General features: G+C 25.5%; 1 protein-coding gene across 6 annotated transcripts in view; it reads left to right on the top strand.

The window, feature by feature from the left end:
- The window catches only part of LOC127277611 (diacylglycerol kinase theta), an 89,980-nt gene that overhangs the window by 1,714 nt on the left and 66,962 nt on the right, over positions 1-21,304 (top strand). The window lies entirely within an intron of this gene.

Below are 21,304 nucleotides of genomic sequence, written 5' to 3'. Positions count from 1 at the left end.
AATTTTTAAATCTAAAAAAACTTAAATGGTTTTTATTACCATTTGTTACTACCATTAGAAATTAATTTATTGTTAAATATGTCAGTAATCATATTTTTGTCCAAAAAAAGCAGAAATAAGGTTATTAAAAAGTCAGGAAAAAATCAAAAAATGTCAGGGAAAAGTCAGGGAATTTTTTTCTCAATCTTTGTTAGACACCCTGAATAAAAATATATTCTTCACAATTAAATACTACATCGAAAAAGCCTACACAATAAACTATTTACTAGAAAATTATCTTCATAAACTCTACACAAATAAACTCAACACATTAAGAGTTAGAATTAGGAAAATGAAAAAAAAAAATTTTTATAATTCTACACAAATAAATATTACATCAGTAAATTTTACACAACTATAAAAAACAAAAAATTAAATTCGATACATGAAAATAATCTTTCCTTTTGTGTCGAAATAAATTTTTTGTTTTTTATAGTTGTGTAAAATTTACTGATGTAGTATTTATTTGTGTAGAATTATAAAATTTTTTTTTTTCATTTTTCTAATTCTAAATCTTAATATGTGTTGAGTTTATTTGTGTAGAGTTTATGAAGATAATTTTCTAGTAAATAGTTTATTGTGTAGGGCATTTTCATGTTGTATTTAATTGTGAAGAATATATTTTTATTTAATTTTGTTGAGAATTGACTCCTGTATACAATTAGCGGTGCAGTATTTTTTTGTGTATATCACTGTAAAAATTTTTTTCAAAATTTTTTCGAAAAATAGTTTGCCAGTTTTTTTTCGAAAAGGTTAGAAATTTTTCGAAATTGTAATGTAGGAAAATTTCGAAATCTGTTTTGATTTTTTTCGAACAAAGTGTTAAAAAAAATTTCTAAACTGTGTTTGATTTTTTCAGTAACGTGTTAAGATAAATTTCGAATCTCATTTCGATTTTTTTCTAACCAGAAATTGAGAAAATTTTCTAAACAATGTTCGATTTTTTTCAAATAAGCTGTTAAGAAAAATTTCGAAACTGTGTTCGATTTTTTCAGTAACATGTTAAGAAAAATTTCGAAACTCTTTTCGACTTTTTTCTAACCAGAAATTGAGTAAATTTTCTAAACAATGTTCGATTTTTTTCAAATAAGCTGTTAAGAAAAATTTCGAAACTGTGTTCGACTTTTTTCTAACCAAAAATTGAGAGAAAATTCTAAAAAGTATTTGGTTTTTTTTCAAATAAAAAGTTAAGAAAAATTTCAAAATTTTATTTTTCCATATTTTTCCAAAAAGTAACCACACTTACAGGAGTGCTGTAAAATATATACAAAATATAGAAAAAAAACTAAAAGCAAATAGGTGGTATGTATACACGTACCATCGCCGCACAGAAAGGGGTTAATTTTTTATACCCCGAAAAAAGATATTATTTGATTTAAAGATCGAAATCTGTTTCTTTACACTGCAAAAAACTGTTCGTCTTTAAAGTGCAAAAAACGTCTTTGTTTTAAGACACAATTATGGAAAATATAATTCTTAAAACAATAAGACGATTTTTTCACTTCTAAAACAGACAGTTTTTTGCAGTGATTGACTAGTTTTGTTTCATTAAAAATAAAATTTCCTTTAAAATAAAAACAGGTTTTTTGAGATTAGAAGAAAGTTTCTTTGATTTAAATATAAATTTTTTTTTTGAATCAACAAAATTTTTGCTTTAAAGCAAAGAAATTTTTGCATTAAAAAAATTTTTGCATTGATATTATAGGATTGAAAAAATTCTCTAATATATTAAAAACTGAAAATTTATTTATAACAAAGATATTATTTTTGAAACAAATTTTTTTTTTTTTAATCAAAGAAATTTTGTGCCTTAAAACAAAGAAAATGATTTTTTTTGTATCAACAAAAAATTTTTTCTCGGTGTACACTGAAAAAAAAACTAGTAGATTTGAGTACTTTTTAACTACTCTGCCTAGTACAATAGGTTCTCAAACTGAATTTAAAAAGTTGTACTGACTCTGAGAAAGTAGATAAAATATTTAAGAATGTTGTTGGGTAGAATTAGATTTTGTAGTTGTTTTAGTTTTTATAATTTATTTAACTACATTTCTTAGCCAAATTAACTACTAATTATTAACTCCATAAAAAAGTAGTTAAATTAATTACACATACATAAAGTCAGATTAAATAAAAAACCTTAATAATTAATAAAAAGACTTTAATAAAAAAAATTTAACTACTTTTAAGTTAACTTAACAACGGTAGTTGAAGATCTTAGTTAATTTTTTTCAATGTAGTAGAAAACTACTAATTCATTTAGTAAATTTTTATTTTATTTTTTTATACATTTAGTTTGTATACATACTGTTGTCCAAAGTAAAAACCCTAGTAAGTTACTTTTTCATAAGTTTGAAAATCGATAGAGTTGATGAAACGATTTTCACCCTTACGGAAAAACGTTTTACTAAGTTCCTACTTTAAACAGCAGCATAGTAAACCGCAGTCTCAATTGGATTATAAATTGTTAACGAAACAATGATAGCTTTTGAAAAAAATATCAAAAATAATATATAAAAGATTACAAAATTTGATAAATAAAAGTAACTTGAAAAGAAATTTATTTGATTAAAATAATTGGTTACTTGACTATTATCAAACAAATATTTATTTGTATTAAATAATTATTATTATTTAAGTTAATTAAATTATATTTGTTTCAAATACACAATTTTTTGTATCAAATATAAAATTCTTTAATTTAAATAAAAATTATTTGGTTCAAGTAAATATTTATTTGATAATAGTCAAATAACCAAATATTTGAATCAAAAAAATTTTTTTGCATTGTATAATTTGGTCAGTTACAAAAAAATAAAGTTACATCTTTAGATAGAATTTTTAATTAGGCGAATTTATATTTGTTTAAATTAGTTTTTGGTAGAATTTCCATTAAACCAATTTTTTTATTTACAGAATTTTTCTTTGACCAAAAATCAATATCACAGAATATCTATTTGATCGAATTTTTATTAGGTAGTATTTCATTGCATAGAATTTTCTTTTAGATGAATTTTCATTTGCTTGAATTATTATTTGACAGAATTTCCATATAATCGATTTTTCATATCACAGAATTTTTACTTTTAACCTTAAAAATCATTTAACAAAATTTCTAATATGATCGAATTTTCATTTGACAGAACTTTAATTTATTCAAATTAACTTTCATCAAAAACTTTCGATCAAATATATAAATAATGTGAATAAATATGTTCGGTTATGTAAAAATTCTGTAATATATAGAAAATAATTTTTTTGAAAATTCCATCAAAGAATAATTTGAAGAAATAAAAATTCGGCTAAAAGAAAATTCTATTTAATCAAAAAAAAATTTTTAATGTAAAAAAGCAATTGAAGAAAAATTTTTAATAATTGAAATAAAAAAAGTAAAAACATCGAATGTAAATGTAACAATACATATTTATGTTTCTTATGAAATAGAATCTGTACAATGTGAATATATATAGATTAACTGTTACAGATTTGGATTATTAGAATTTTTCTAGTTGAAAAATATTTAATTTTGAAAGATTGCAGTATAATATAAAATTCTATAAAGACTTTGAGAGAAGATTAGTTTCGTTATATACATAATATATATGTTAGGCTCCAAATGCGAAAACGCTCATTGAGCGAAAAAATCGACCACAACGCGTTGTGGCTTATGAAATTTGTCCGAACCCGAATTTCGTTTCGTGGCTTACAAAAAAACGGTCACAACGCGTTGTGGCAAAGTCAAAACGGTCAAAAAGCGAATTCGTTTTACGTATCTTCTTGTATTGCACCACAACGCGTTGTGGCAATAAGGAAAGGCCACAACGCGTTGCGGATGGTTGTTTGAATTCAAACACTTGAGTAAAATATTAAACAACAATTTAATGAAATAAATGAAATGAACAATATTAAGTTTCTAATTTAAATAATTGAAAGTATGTTTATTTCAAATTAAATTTATTATTTTATTATTTATTTTTGCACGAACTGTTTTTGTGGCATTTAGAATTGCATTTTATGTCTGATGCACGACAAGTGCATTTTTTATCAATGCAGTATCGTTTGCAATTACAACTTACGAAACCTTGTTTGCTACCAGATGACAACATATAAAAATACATAATACATAAATGAACTGATTATTAATGTTATTAAAATATAAATGATATAGATGTTATGATTTTTATTTTAAAGTGTGCTAAAAATTATTTATTTTATAAATTTACTTATAAATATTTATTTATAATGTATTTATTAATATTTATTTATAATTTACTTATAATAAATTATTATTTTTAATTATTAATATTTTACATATGTATTTCTCAAGTGTTTGAATTCAAACAATCATCCGCAACGCGTTGTGGCCATTCCTTATTGCCACAACGCGTTGTGGTGCAATACAAGAAGATACGTAAAACGAATTCGCTTTTTGACCGTTTTGACTTTGCCACAACGCGTTGTGACCGTTTTTTTGTAAGCCACGAAACGAAATTCGGGTTCGGACAAATTTCATAAGCCACAACGCGTTGTGGTCGATTTTTTCGCTCAATGAGCGTTTTCGCATTTGGAGCCTAACATATACACTGAGAAAAAAGATTCGCTAAGGCCGTACCATTTAGACTATGAAAATTTTAGATTACTAAAATATACTGCTGTTAATTTGTTAGGTAACAATTTCTGTTTTAGTTATTTAACTAGTTTATTAATTAATTTAACTATTTAGTTTGCAGGGAGACCTATTTCAAAAGTTAGATTAACTGACTGAATGGGTTGAATAGTTAGATTAAGATTTTGACATCAGAATTATATAGAATGTGAAGTGGCGAATCCAATATGACAGTTCAGAAATTCAAAAAATTAACTGTTTATGTAATTGTAACAAAAATTTTGAAAATTAAAATTTTGATTTTAGAATTTTGAATTATAAATTAGAGATTATCTATACCTAGTATATTTATTTTTTCATTTAAAAAAATCCCTAATAGAGTTGCAAGAACCTTTAATTGAAGTTAATTATTAATTAAATTTAAAAAAAGACCTCGCGAAAAATATTAATCAACATAAACGAATATAAAATTACTACAAAACCAAGAATTAATTTATGGTACCAATAGGTGTACATTATTTTTCGTTCAGCTTTTGAAGATTATTATTATTATTATTTTAATCTTGAAGAGAAACAAACACTCTCCTGTCAAATGAATTTCATATAAAATTAACTCAATTATTTTATTAAATTTGATTTATCTGGTTGTTGGATTTGTTTCAATCATTGATGGGTACGACAGCTTGTATATCACAATATAAATCATTTATTTTTTCCTTTTTACCTTTAATTATTATTTATTTGATGGCAACGACGATCATTTTTATAAAGAAAAAATAATTTGATAATGAGAATAATTCTTTTAATCTTAAAATTAATATTTATTCCCGATATTTTTTTTTCTATTAATTGCGCTTGTCAATAAGAGAGAGAGAGAGAGAGATGTACGTCGATCATAACGATCAAGAAATAACAGTTTTCATTGAAGTGTCTCGTCTTTCAAATTCAATCACTAGTTTCACTTCATTCTCTTAAAACGAGCAATAAAGCAAGACGAACATCTCGTAACACTATAAATGCCATCAGATTGGAGCTTACAATATTTTGATTCATTTTCAATGTATATACATACTGTCAGAAAAATCTATATTAAATTTAATATTTTTTTTATATGAAGCAAATATAAACATAAATAAATTTTAACATCTACTTAAATTTAATATATACATTTTCATTAATTTTAATACACACTTCTATTAAATTTAATATACATCTATCCGCGTGTAGAAATTGAAATGTGAGCTTTTGAACTGTCGTTTACAAATACTAAACATTACATATCTCCACTGTCAACTCAAAATCATTAGTAGCCATTTTTTAATCCCTGAAAAATGATTTTTATGGAGTTTGATTATCTCTAGTTAACGATTTCAAAAAATTGTGATCAATCACTTTGAATTTAATGGCGCAAGAATGTAATTTTTGGGCATCGTAATGAAAATTTTCAACTTTAATTTAAGCCATCACTTTTTCTTTCAGCACTGTAGCTCAAGCTAGTACTGTTGCGCCAGTACTGTCAATTACTGGCAAAGTACTGACCGCCAATATTGAACCAATACTGGCATATGTTTGGGATGATAACGTTTATTAGTACTGGTCATTAGTAATGGCTTAGTACTGGCGTTCAGTACTGGTTCAATACTGGAATTTAGTAGTAATTCTGTATTTTGCCAGTGCGGGCAAAATAATAGTAACCAGTAATAAGCCAGCATTGGTAGATATTCAAAATTCAGGGTTCTTTTTGCTTTTTACATTAATTGAGCAGCTGGATCGAAGAACCGACTCATACCGTTAACTATTAATAATAAGAAATTATTATAATAACTTTTAAATTGTTATTTTTTTATATTAACATTTTACTCTTTATTTTATTATTCAAATAATTTCTTCAAATATTATAAAATATATAGGGAATATTGTCAGGGTTGGACACTTGGCTTTTTTTATATAAGAACACTAGCGCCACCTGTGTGCGTACGTGATGAATTTTCTAGTAGTGTAACCTAACTTTTTGTGGCATTACATTTTTGGAGAATTAAAAGTAGCGTCTCCTGTGACTTCGGTGCAATCGAAGAGACAAAAAAAGTTTTGTTTGACTTGTGAATAAACCTAAAAAATGTGTAAAAAAAGCAAGAATTCGGCAAGGTAAGCTTATTGAATGTATTGTGGGGTACATAATTTAAGAAGAAAAAAAGTGAAAAATCGAATCGCGACACATGTCTGCTTATGGTTAGCACAATTCGAAAATGATGCTTCTAGTTAGGGTTGGACACCCATATTAATTATGAATTTGACACAATTTATAAATAAATTTTATTTTATTGATATTTCAGTGCAAAATTGTACCAAAGATATTAGAAAAATAATACTTAAATTGTATAAATTTTGTTCATCATTTCATTGAGTTATTTGGAACAATAAAGCGTTATTTTTTGTAATTTGAGTTCATTCCTTTTTTAAACCCATGAAGCTTTACAATTTGTAAACAATAAGTAAAGATAAACATGAAAAAATAAGAATAAAAAACATTACAAATATTATTTTATGTTTTTACCAATAATGCGTTTCGATTTTCAAAAAGTGTCCAACCCTGACTGAAAAGTCCAACCCTGACTAGATTTTTTTTTTTTAAATGTTTATAACTTTTTTAATTTTAGACCAATCAATTTACGGTCCACAGCAAAAGTGTTCCTCTTTTGTAGATCTTTCCACCCATATACCACAATTGACTGAATTTATCTAAACAAAATATTTATAAACAAAAAACCAAAACTGTGTCCAACCCTGACACTATTCCCCTATTTATTTGTATTTCTTTAAATTACCGTAATTGAATGAAATTATTGGTTAAAATAGAGTTTATTTGATTCAAATATATTTTTTCAGTGTAAGAAAAATAATTTGAGAACTTTATTAATTATGTATTTTTTTTATTAAAAAGTTTTAATATTAAATTTAAATTTCATAATTCCGTTAACGAACGCATTGCAGTAATCGAAAAGAAGTATTAAAATAATCTTAAAAAAAATATGTATGTAAATTTAATTTCTAACCAACAAAAATACACAATTTTCACGTCTATGAAGTTGGCGTCGACGCTCAACGTCGAAAATTATTTTTCACGGGACCAAAAATAACAAATGATTTTTAAAAATGTTTTGGGTTCACATAATACCTTAAAAAGTATTTCCTAAGGCATTACATATTTGGACCGAAAATTTAAAAAAAAAATAATTTGACATTTTTAGTCCTGTGAAAAATAATTTTCGACGCTGAGCGTCAACGTCAACTTCATGGAGGTCAATTTTGATAATTTTTCTGGATACTGGCATTCGGTATTGAATTAATACTGACCGAGTACTGGTTTGCCATTACTGTCTCAATAATACTGGCACAGTATTGGAAAATACTGGCATGCCGGTATTGGCTTGCAGCATTGGCACAGCACAGAATTTAATCCATATCAGTACTGAACCAATACTGGTAAGCCAACTGTCGGCCAGCCAGTATTGGTGCATGATTGCGCCTGTTGTTAATATCGGCGTTTGACAGAAATTTTTGCTTGGGAGATACTAAAACTTTGTAATAATCAGTTTTTTTAGTTTAAACAATAACTCTCAATGACTTTGAGGTTAATGGTGAAAAATGTAATTTTCAAGGATATTAGGTGAAAGTTTAAGTTTTAATTTAAGCTAAATTAAAAGGTTCTATTATACTTTTTGTTTTACCACTAGAGATAATAAAACTTTGTAAACATCATTTAAAATTAGCTACCAATGACGAAGTTTACGGTGAAGGTATATGGAAAAAATGTTGGTTCACCGGTTATACTGATTAGTTAAAAAAAATCTTGTACTTTAAAAACGGACATCAGTTATCCTGGTTTGGGGAAATCTATGTCTCTTGTAGTGCTTTTGATGCACCAAATCAAGATAACAGTTGCCCTATACAACAGTTCTACCATAGATTGCGCATCTGATGCAACAAATTTTTTTCCGTATATGTACTTTTTAGGATTTGTAGTCAATAGTTCAAGCTTTAATTTGAGCCCAAGTAGAAGGTCCTAGCATCTTTTGTTTCTTTAACCGAATTTTTCTCTAAAACTATAGCTATAAAGATGAAGACTTTTCACTTATGGATTCGTAATTTGCATGAAAAAACCAATCAGAAACAGCATTGATATTTTCCGCATCAAAATCAGTGTTGACCTGTGTTATGCTTTATATACAAAATATTTATTTTACGTATTTATTATTAATATAAGGTCAAAAACTGTTAACTCTTATGAAAAAATTTATGTTACTTTTCAAATTATTTGATATATATGTGACGCTGCGCGACCAACAGGTATCTAAACTCCCAAAAATTTTAGGTTATGTTTAGTGATAGTTTTACCTTCATAAAAAAAGTTCTTTTTTATAATTGGGCAAAATCAAAAATAGATTTTATTGAATATTTTGGAGTTAAACATCAATATGTAATAGTTTTTATTAAAACTTTTTGAAAAAAGTTAGTGCCGTATTTTATCGCTAATTTATTTAATTAGCTATATATTTTTGACAGTATGTGACAAAAATTATTAATACTATTATTATTATTATTATTTTTAATTAGTGATACTTTTATTGCAATTACAGTTTATACGCCTATAAATATATTGTGTATGAAATATTGATAGGCGAAAATGCGTAAATATTAAAAAAAAAAAGAATTGTCTAAAATTGAAAACATGTTTTAGTGACAGTCTGGCTTCTCATTCGAGATACATCAGAGTTCACTGGGTTATATTGCCGTTTTTCTGTCGAAAGTTTTACTACTTTTTTTTTGCAGATTTAGTATAATAAATTTATTTTCTGTTAATAACAAAAACAGATTTAATATGTTATTGCAATGAAATTCTTTTATTGGCCAAAAAAGAGAATAATTTCATTATAATAAAAATTTATTATCCACGCATTAATATCTTAAAAGGAATACTCCATATAAATGATTTTTTTTATCAGTTTATTAAAAATTATCCATAAAATTGTAATTATGGTTACTTTTAAAAATTGCGTCGAAATCTTTCTGTCGATTGTTTGTTCTGCTATATATTATTGCAATTTCGGACAAATGAGAATTCCATCAATTAGAAATTCTGTTCAATGATTTTTTGGTTAAGTAAAACTTCTATAGTAAATGAAGAATCGATTATATGGAAATTTTATAAAATTATAAATTCGTACAAATTCTGCAAAATAATAATTTGAAGAAATAAAAATTTGTTACAAAAAAAAAATTCTATCAAATAAACATTCTAACAATTTTTAAAACTTATTATTCATGCGTCATATAAAATCATTAATATTATTAATTATTAAAAAATTTATAAATATTTTTACATGCAAAAATGTGACATTTATTAATAGTTAATAATATATTTAAAATTCTATTCTATATGTTGAATTTTTTTAATGAGCACCAGCACCAGTGAAATGTATATTAAACGCCTGTTGTTAATATTGGCTAATAACAGAAATTTTTGCCTGAGAAGGATCCTACATAGGATACTTGTAAGGAATTTTCAGAGGAATTTCAAATACGGAAGAAATTGGATCTCAAAAGCAAAAAAAAAATTATAAATTATGTTCACGATATTTTTACCTTAATTAAAAGTTGCTTTTATAATTAATATGGAAAAAAAGGAATTTTTAAATCTAATAAGCGGATTGTTAGAACTAACAAATTATTGTGAAAATACATTTTTTATTCTGTCCATAATTTTACTGTAATCACATCAATTTCGAATTGCAACTACACAAACCAAATTTGTTGGAGTATTTTATTAACAGTCCAATTATAGTCAATGACAATTCAATTTTTCAATTCGTGTATGTACACTGAAAAAAATGTTGCCGAGAAATTCAACTATAGTTGACTAGAAAGTAGTTAAAATAACTACTTTTTTAGTTAATCTAATCATGTTGATGTAGTTAATGTAACTGTTTTTAAGATGTTAATAAGTAATAGTTGATTTTACGTAAATATGTAGTTAAAGTACAACTACAGATCGGTAGTAAAATTAACTTTCTTAAGGTAGTAAAAACAAGTGGAATTGTAGTCAACTGAAAATTTGAAGAGTAGTAAATCCAACTACTATTCACCAGTTATATGAAAAGTAGTAAAAGGAATTATTTTCTTTAATTAATATAACTGCTTTTTGAGTAGTCAATTTTTTTTATTAATTTCTATGATTTTATAGGCTTCAATAAAATTCTTGATGTAGAATTTACAAATCGTTTCCAGTTAAAACTACTACTTTAAGTAGTAGATTTTACTACTCAAAGTGGTACAATAGGCTTTAAGAACATTTATGACGTAGAATTAAAAAATTCTTTGCAATTAAAACTATCACTTTAAGTAGTAGATTTTACTGCACTATGCAATTAAACAACTTATAATATAATTAAAAGATGCAAAATTGACAAGTCAAAACTTAAAAAGGATAGTTATAGCAACTAATAAAAGTAGTAAAAATGACTACTTTAAATAGTTAAATTACCAATTGGACAAGCAGAAAGTAGTCTTCGAGTAGTTTGCAGACTGTCATAGCGAGCGTGCGTGGTTAGTCGGTTAAGGTATCGGATAGCGAGCGTAGTAAAATCTACTACTTAAAGTAGTAGTTTCAATTGCAAAAGATTTATTAATTCTACAAAAAAATGTTCTTAAGGCCTATTGAACCACTTTAAGTATAGTAAAATCTACTACTCACATCTTGAGTTGTTTTAACATTTTTAAAATGAGTTAATACAATCACAAAATGTCATTCTACCAATTACATTTTTAATTGGTTTAACTATTTTTATATAGTTAATAGAACCGTTTAAATTCAGTTGAGGACCTATTGTACTACTCAGAGTATAGTTAAAAAGTAGTAAAACCTACTAGTTTTTTTTTCAGTGTAAAATGAAAATTAGTTTTTATTGAATATTTTGGATAGTTTAGTTAATTTTTTTATTTTCATTTTAAACTATCATAAACATATAACCTATAATTTTTAGCTTCTTAGGTTTCTTTCTTCAGATCGTGTCATAATTCACTCACAAAAAAATCAACTAACGATGTATAGTTAACTTTATGTATCTTTTTTTCAGTTATTTTTTTTTTATAAAGTCTTGTACCTATTTGTAATTTTAATGAACCCAAAGTGCGGTTTCCATTCGCCTCGGTCAAAATTTCAAAGGTATTTTTTTTTCTTTTTTTTTTGCCAATCTACGTCGAGACTGTTTGTATTTGAAAACAAAATCAAAGCACGCAGTATATCGCGAAATGGACAAAATGTATAAATGAATTTTTTTGTTTTTAGAGAATGGTCTCGTAACGATGATGGTTGTATATGTAAAATAATTAATTTTAGGATAGGTGATCGCGATAACAGAGAAAACTTGGATTTATTTTTGTTGCAATTTATTTTGAGTTTTGTAAACGAAAAACTTCAAGTAACTCATATAATGATATCTTGGACGGAATTTCAGATTTCTAACTTGACATCATTTGCTAAGTGATTTTGAATTACAAATAATTTTTCCATATTTCAACAATATTAGAAAGATTTTCTTTTTCGTTGCGAATATTTAGTAATTTTTTTGAAATTTAGCATTTAAATTAGCAGTACCGTTTCTGCTGTTAAAGCAAGTTTTAATTTTTCTAACCTAAAATATATATTTTACTTTATTACGCGATTACAAGCAGTTTTTAATCAAAATGAACAATACATTAAGTCTAGCGTGTTATTTAAGTCCGGTAATTATTATATCGCTGAAACCGAATCTGCTGTCCATTTTACCCCATCAAGTCTGGATTTTGACATAATCTCAAAAAAATTTACAGGAGCACAAAAAATAGAAAAATAATTCTACCTTGGAATTCAAAACAATGTTGCTCATAATTATTTTGTGATTGATTGTGGTTTCAATAATCATTGGGATTAAAAAACTAATTTTAAATATCAAAAAATATGCTAATTTTAAATAATATATATGTTGTGACAATAACCATCAAATTAGTGTATATTCTACTTTATCTTCATAAAAGTGTTTTTTTAGTCCCCTGTTTATTTTATACAATTTTTCTTTTGTTTTACATTATAATACAAAAATTATATTATTTTCGACATAGTCAAAAATATAGTGAAATTAGGAAATCAATTCATAAACTTGTCAGTAACTGTATAACGCGTCCATGAGATATTTGTACTTTGATATCAATTTTAGGAATAAAAAAAATGATCCCAATTTTCGTATCATTTCTTACAAGGGGCCATTCAAGTATTACGTAAGCATATTTTCAAGGGTTTTAGACACCCTCCCCCCCAAATAAGCATATTGTAATGGAAAAAATAAGAATTTTGTATGGTGCGTAAACAACTGAGGAATCCCTCCTTCCCCCTTAGATGCTTACGTAATACTTGAATGACCCCTAATCAAAATAATGCGGATCAAGTTGATACCACTTATGGGGAGCAAAACATTGCAAGCTGAATTGATACCTTCAGAAAAATTTTGGCAGCGGATTCGGTTTCAGAAACAACAAAATCCTATAATAAATATTGCCTGCAACCCAGAGTTGAATTATTTTTTATTTTTGTACCTCTGTAAGTTTTTTGAGGCTATTTCAAAATTTGTACGTGATGGGGTAAAATGAACATCTTCCTTTTTTGTGTTTCTGTTAAGGTTTTATGAGGTTATGTCAAAATCCTAACTTGATGGGGTAAAATCATCATCGTATTCGGTTTCAACCACTCCATAAAAATGTATAATAAACATTGCGTGAATCTGAGATTTGGATTATTGTTTATTTTTCTATTTTTTATATTCCTATGTAAGTTTTTTGAGGTTATGTCAAAATCCTAACTTGATGGGGTAAAATCATCATCGGATTCGGTTTCAGCGACTTCTAAAAAGTATAATAAACTTTGAGGAGTTTCATTTTCGATGTGTTTCAAATTGAGTAGTGTATCACTGAAAAAATTATATTCTAATTTTAAAAATATCATCTATGGCGCATATTTAAGAATATTTCCCATATGCTTTTTATTCTTACCCCCCACAGCACCGAAACTTTCCTAAAGATTTCCTAAAGATTTATTTGAAATGTTCGGAATATTTAATTGCAATGTTTAATGAAAATTGTGTAAAGATTTAAATGTCCCACTTGAATAAATGTTCAGGAAAGTTTCACACTAAACATTTATTTAATCGGGACATTTAAATTTTTACACAATTTTAACTAATCATTGCAATTAAATATTCCGAACATTTCAAATAAATCTTTAGGAAAGTTTAGGTGCTGTGGGGGTAAAATTTGAATATAATATTCTTAAAATAAGAAACATTTCTTAAATCAAGAATTAAGAATGATTTTAATGAAATCAAGATCACGAAATGAAAAGAATTTTTTTAAAAATTTTTTTGTAAAATATGGATTTACTCTCTAAATCTGAATTAGTAAAAATATTTACTAATTTAAATTAGTGACTCACTTTTTGCTTTAGAATTAGTTAAATTTTACTAATTGTTAGTAAAAGTTACTAATAATTAGTAAAATTTTACTAATTCATAAGTAAAAAGTGAGTCACTAATTTAAATTAGTAAACATTTTTACTAATTCAGATTTAGAGAACCAAGGAAACAATTATTCAAATAATTTTTTTCAACTTTTATTTCATTTTTTTTATAAGGTGTTTGTTTAAATGCAGATTCATAAAATAAAATAATATTGATTAATTTTATTGTTTTATTTATCAATTAGAGATAAATAATTATAATTTATTGAAAATTACAATTACTATTAAGTTCGGGCAAATTACCATGGCCCTGGTCGGATCCCGACCAGGATTCCAGATTCCAGCCAATTTTGTTAAACTTCATTATCTCGAAAACAAGCTTTGTCTACTAAGCGAAACTTTTTGAGTGCGTGTATTGAGAGTGACCATTGAGATATTCCCCAAGTTTCGTGATTTTTTATTTTTCTGTAAGAAAGTTGTTAACGTTTAAAAATCATGAAAATCATCAAAGTACTAATTTCAATTGCTTAAAATTTTATTTTTATTAAGATGAAAGAAAAACAGTGCTGAGAAAAATTAAAAGTTAATCACAAGTACTATATATTTAGTTTTTATTTCATTAAATGATTTTCCTTTCTTACAATTAATGGATAAAAATCGCAAAATTACGTTATTTTACATATGAATTTTAAAATCATATTTTATTTATTATTTTTTATCTTTAATTGCTTCTATCAAGTTATAAAAATAAATTTAGTCATTCTTAATACATTTCAATTTTTTTTTTTGTTTTTTCATGGTAAATTGCATGTTCTCTTGACAATTTCCACCACCTCATATACTTAAAATTCATATTTTACAAAAAATAATAAAAATTTTAATAAAATTCTTTTCATTTTGTTATCTTGATTTCATTAAAATCATTCCTCCAAAGAATTATAATTGAGGCACATGATTATCCCATAAAAATCATTAGTTAAAATTTTCATTTTAAATAATTTTATTAGATAGGATAATTATTTTTTTAGACGAATTTTCATTTTTCGAATTAACGCATTTGACAGAATTTCTTTTTATATTTGACAGAATTCTTATGTATCGAATTTATATTGTACAGAATTCTTGAAACGCCGAATTTTTATTTGTCAAGAAAATCGTGATTGGTGGATTTTAGAAAATCGCGCCGAAATCGACTGCGTTCGGCCATTTGCAATTTCGGGAAAAAGTTCCCGGGAATTGACCACCGGAAATTCTTGCGGAAATTCCGATACATTTTTTTCATATAATTTAGCACAAGAACTCTGTTTTTCAACATAACTGAATTAAAATTATTGTTTATGATGAACAAACACATTTTATACATTGCACTTAAGAAAAATTTATTGAAGTCGTTTTGTTTTTACTATTTATGAAACTAATCAAACAAAAATTTTAGATTCGGAACTTGAGAATTGACAGGCATAAATGCCAGCCATGTATAGATAATGGTGCCAAATTTAAAATGCGTCAAATTAAATGCAATAGTTTTTAAATTTACATTATTTTATAATAATTGAAAGAGCAAAAGTGTATTTCAAAATATTATAAGTTTCCATATTTTTACTTAATATTAATTTATGTCCAGTTTACCTTTTGTCAACTTTTTTAGAGAAATTAACCAAATTTTGTAAATATCTATAACAAAAAATTTTCCGAGAGTCAACCTTTATTATGTCACGTTATTTCTTGAAATTTTCTTCAGAGAATATAAAAACTCTAAAATTCGACAACGAGACGTAATTCAATTAATTATATAACAATATATTGTTATATAATTAATTGAATTACGTCATAGAATTTTTTTTTTCTGACGAATTTGCATCTTCTTATCAATAAATAATTGTACTCATTAATTTTTCACCAAATAAAAAACAGCACAATGGGTAAATATTTGGGGACTTCCTAGTAGCAAATTTTTACAAAAATAAGTCAACATGCCCAAAAGCGTTAGCGAAAAATAAAAATAAATTGATTTTACAAAATATAAAGTTAAACAATTTGACAAAATAGCATTTATATATAATATGCACATTAGTTTGATACTCGAGAACTTTCTCGTTGTCGAATTTTAGAGTTTTTATATATTCTCTGAAGAAAATTTCAAGAAATAACGTGACATAATAAAGGTTGACTCTCGGAAAATTTTTCGTTATAGATTTTTACAAAATTTGGTTAATTTCTCTAAAAAAGTTGACAAAAGATAAACTGGACATGAATTAATATTAGGTAAAAATATGGAAACTTACTCTCTTAATTTGAATCAGTGAAATTTCACTGTATGGTGAAATAGCTTAGAAGTCGGTTACTGAATCATTTAGTGAAATTTTCACTGAAAATCAGTCATATATCACTGATTTCCAGTGAAAATTTTACTAAATGAATCAGTCAATCTGTTTTACCCATTACCGATAATACAGATTGACTGATTCATTTAGTGAAATTTTCACTGGAAATCAGTGATATATGACTGATTTTCAGTGAAAATTTCACTAAATGATTCAGTAACCGACTTCTAGACTTTTAATTCAGTTATGTTGAAAAACAGAGTTCTTGTGCTAAATTATATGAAAAAAATGTATCGGAATTTCCAAACGGAATTTCCGCAAGAATTTCCGGTGGTCAATTCCCGGGAACTTTTTCACGTGGGGACAAATAAAAATTCGGTGTTTGAAGAATTCTGTACAATATAAATTCGATACATAAGAATTCAGTCAAGTATATAAAAAGAAATTCTGTCAAAAATGTTAATTTGTCTAAAAAAAATAATTATATATATCCAATTAAATTTGTTGAAAATTCTAATTAATAATTTTTATAGGATAATCATACGCTCTTTATAATTTTTTAAAATTAGTCGGCAACGACTTTAGTCGAAATATATATAATGAAATCTCTCTTTTATCAAATCAAAAAATATATGTATTTTCTTATATTTTTCATAAAAATTTGAAAAAAAAACAATTTTTGAATGAAAATCTCACATGCGGGCATGAATGTAAAAGTGGCATCATATTTAAAAGTTTATTAGTAACACTGATGGCATCAATAATTATTAATGGGAATGACAATATGTAATATATAAATGAGAAATATATAGGAATAGGCATTCCCCGGACCTTGGTTGCACTCTGCAAGGTAAAACTGGCTGACCTCCAACGTGGATGAATGGAAAGTGCTCATTCAGTGTTGTGTCTGGTCTCAAAGCAAAGGGTGGTTGGTATTCGTGCTGAAATGTGCGCGAGAGAGCGAGAGAATATGAGAGGGAGAAAAGTTGCGTTTAGTGGGTCAGAAAGAGAGAAAGAGAGAGGGGTGGGGGAACAGAAAGGGCTTTATCAACGGGGTAGGTACAACTCGCGTCAGGTATTCAAAAACTACCCCTTTTATAGCTGTTGCTTTACTTTCATCAACTTTGCCATTTTTGCCCACACGACCTTCTTATATAGAGTTAAATTTATCTCTGCTCACGCATTCCTCTTTGAGAGCAGCTTATAATGTCGATCTCAATAAGAAAATCGAAAAAAGGAAAAAAAAAAATTCTCTCTTTCCAAAACAAACGAATCTGAAATTTCAACTTTTGGTTTTATTTGACATTGAAAATTAACTACCAATTTTATATTATAATGAGATTTTGTTTTTTGGATTTTATTTTTTAAAAAACTGTTTTTGTTTTTTTTTTAATTTTTTTTTTTTTTTTTTTGGAAAATTGGATAAAATTTCACGGTGAAGAAAAGAGAGAACCGCATGCGAAGAGAAAAGAGCGCGCGCATCCGTGGCTCTTGCGAGCATTGATCGTGAGGGTGGGATGGTAGGGTGCTCGAAAGCCCGAGAGAGGATGCAAGAAGGGGAGGGTGGGGGGGGTGAAGAGAGGGTCGTTTGCGAGAAAAAGAAAGAAAAGAGAGAAGGCCAATGTGTATAGAGAATGTAAAGGGCCTTTTAATTTTTTTCCCCCTTTTTTTATTTTAGTTTTCACCCCCCCCCCTCCACCCACCCCTTTGACTATCGTAATCCGTTTCATTTGATTTAAAGTCGTTACAACCTGTTTTTCATTTTTTTTTCTCTCTTTTTTTTTTTTTTTTTAAGTGTTGACACTCGACTTGAGTATATAGCTGGGTACATATTATAGCTATTATTATACTTGCTATTTTGTTTGTTTTTCCAAACTTAAAATACACATGTATTTTCCTCTCTCTCTCTCTCTCTCTTTCTCTCTCTTTTTTTCTATTTTTTGTTAAAAATATTGCCTGCAAAAATTTATTTATTTTATTATTTAGGTATTTTAATTATTATTTTTTTGTTTTATAATTTGTCAAGAAGAATAAACGTAATAACATACAGTGAAAAAAAAATTCGATTCAAATATTCGGTTACTTGACTATTTTCAAATAAATATTTACTTGAACCAAATCATTTTTATATTTTAATTAAATAAATTGTATTTAGATTAGAAATTTTTGTATTTGAAACCAATATTACTTAATTAATAAAAATAATAATTATTTAACATAAATAAATAATTATTTGTTAATAGTCAAGTAATCGATTATTTGAATCAAATAAATGTTTTTTTCATTGTAGTATAATAATAATAATAATAATAATAATAATTAAAATACGAGTAATATAATAAATTCGGGACATTTTGATAAAAAAATATGATTGTTTCGGAGAATTTTTGTATTTTATTTTTATTTATTAATTATTAATAATATTTGTAGAAAGTAGAATTTTGTAATTTATTAATTCAATTTAAATTTTTATTTTTATTTATTAATAATAATTATAAAAAGTAGAATGTAATTTATTTATTTATATTATTTTAAAATATTTAACCATGAGATTTATATATAAATTTTGTACCAATAGTTTATGAATATCAATGGAACTGAGAAAAAAAAAATTTTAATAACAAAAAGTACTTGTCAAGTAATTTATAATAATTTTTTTTTTACATTGTTTTACTTTCTTCAACTTTTGAGCTTAACACAAGAACTCTTATAAAAGTAGGTCACAAACGCCTTTGAATGAAAAAAATGGACTGAATTTTCTCCTTTTTCAAACAAGCCCTTTTATATAAAACCAACATCGTTGGTACTTTTGATGCCAAGATCCACTAATTGTCGTTGAAAGTCAAGAAAATCTGTTTATCGATGCTATTTTTTTCTTTTTCAAAAATTAGCAGCTGAATTTCAATTTTTTTTTTCTTTTTCGCTAAATTTTTTTTTTTTTTCCTTTTTCTTTTTTAAAAATAGAAAGTTTTTCAAGTGGAAAGAAAGACTTGATATTTAAATGAAATTTTAAAGGCAAGAGAAATCGTTATTTTAGAGATATTATATGTTTATTAAAAGCAGTTTATATATAAAAAAAAAATTTGAAAAATTAAATATAATTTACATTGAAATTTAGAGATTAATTAATTAAATTAGTTAAATTGAAATTATATATAAATTAAAATTTGTAAATTGGATATTATATAAACAGTTTTGTAAAAACAAATAATAAAAAAATAAATGTTTATCTTTTGAAATTTGAGGTTGATCAATTAGTTAATTATTTTATTAATTAAATAAAATTAATTAAATTACAAATTTCTATATGTGTATGAGCCAAAAGTTTTGAACGTTCAAATGAACGAAATATTTTTTTCCATCTATAAATTATTAAAATTATGATTTCAATGTAAATTAAAACAGTAAATTAAATAACTTCTTTTTAGATTTTTAAAACAATATTTTATAATAAAATTCGTACTTAAAGAAATTGTAAAAAAAAAATTTTTGTTCATTTGAACGTTCAAAACTTTTGGCTCATCTATGTGTGCTTGTTTATTTTATTTAATTTCAATTTAACAATATTTCAATTTCGTCAAATTTTTATTTTTTTTTTTTGCAAATTCACATGAAAAAAATGTAAATGAACAAAGTAATGGAAAAAAAAAAATTTCAATTTTCTCTTCATTGTTTTGGTATTTTTGATAAAAGAAAGAAACATATTTTCTTCTGCTCCGGATATTTTGCAAACTATTATTAAACATTTTTATTCTCTCTCTCTTTCTCTCTTCTTCTCGGTGTTTTTTTTATGACAGTCTCTGCATAAAAAGTATAAAGCAAAAGGAGAAAAAAAAAGATGACGACGCATGAAAAATAATGTAAGACACAAGAAAGAGTTTTATGTGACGTATATTTTTATAAAATCAATTATTCTCCCTGTAGAGAAGAGATGCTGGGACACCTTTTATAAAATTAACTTTTATATATACACTTTTCTTTCGACTATTTACAATGAGTGTTATTTTGTGGATTTCTTTTCATTTTTTTCCCCCCCTTTTTACAAATATGAGTATTTCATTGAATTTTTTGCGTTAAAATAAATTATATATTTATTAAAAAGTATTAGAAGAAAAATTTCTGTGAAAATTATTATAATTTTTTGTTTAAAAAAAAAGGTTTGCAACGTTTCTTGAATTTATTATTATTTTGAAAATGAAATTTTTTTTTATCTTTGATCATGAACGTTTGTGAACTTCACCGTCAAATATAATAATTGGGTGCAATAGAAAAAAAAAAAAAATTAAAAATGATGCATAAAGTTTTATCAACCATATAGATTTTATCCTTCGGGTTTATGGATTATCCTTGTTTCCTATTTTTGTAACTTTATTCAAACAGAAGTTGATGCGATTACGCATCAGCCTCTTCACCCAGAATCAAAGTGACAAAAAATTTCTTGTTGACAATTTTTTTTAAATCGAACATATTTTCTTTGTGCTCTTATTATTATTATTCCAATATATAGAAATGGAAAATTTTATATATATAAAGTAAAAAAAACGTCTAATTTTTCACAAAAATAAAACTAAACGACGCTAACATAATAAACATATGAAGAAAATATTTATAATGATTATTATATGCTATAGTCAGAAAAATACTAAACCTAAATATTTTATTTTATCGTATTTAATAAATAATAATTTGAATCCAAATTTAAATTACTTAAAACAAATAATATATGTAATTGGATCTTATAAATAATGCTTTAAATCATAATTGTGAAAATTATTTCATTCAATAATGTATTTT

Source organism: Leptopilina boulardi, unplaced genomic scaffold (assembly GCF_019393585.1).
Source record: "Leptopilina boulardi isolate dan_hultmark-lab unplaced genomic scaffold, ZJU_Lbou_2.1 LbouV2_172, whole genome shotgun sequence".
Taxonomy (NCBI): domain Eukaryota; kingdom Metazoa; phylum Arthropoda; class Insecta; order Hymenoptera; family Figitidae; genus Leptopilina; species Leptopilina boulardi.
This window is presented reverse-complemented; position numbering and strand designations above follow the sequence as displayed.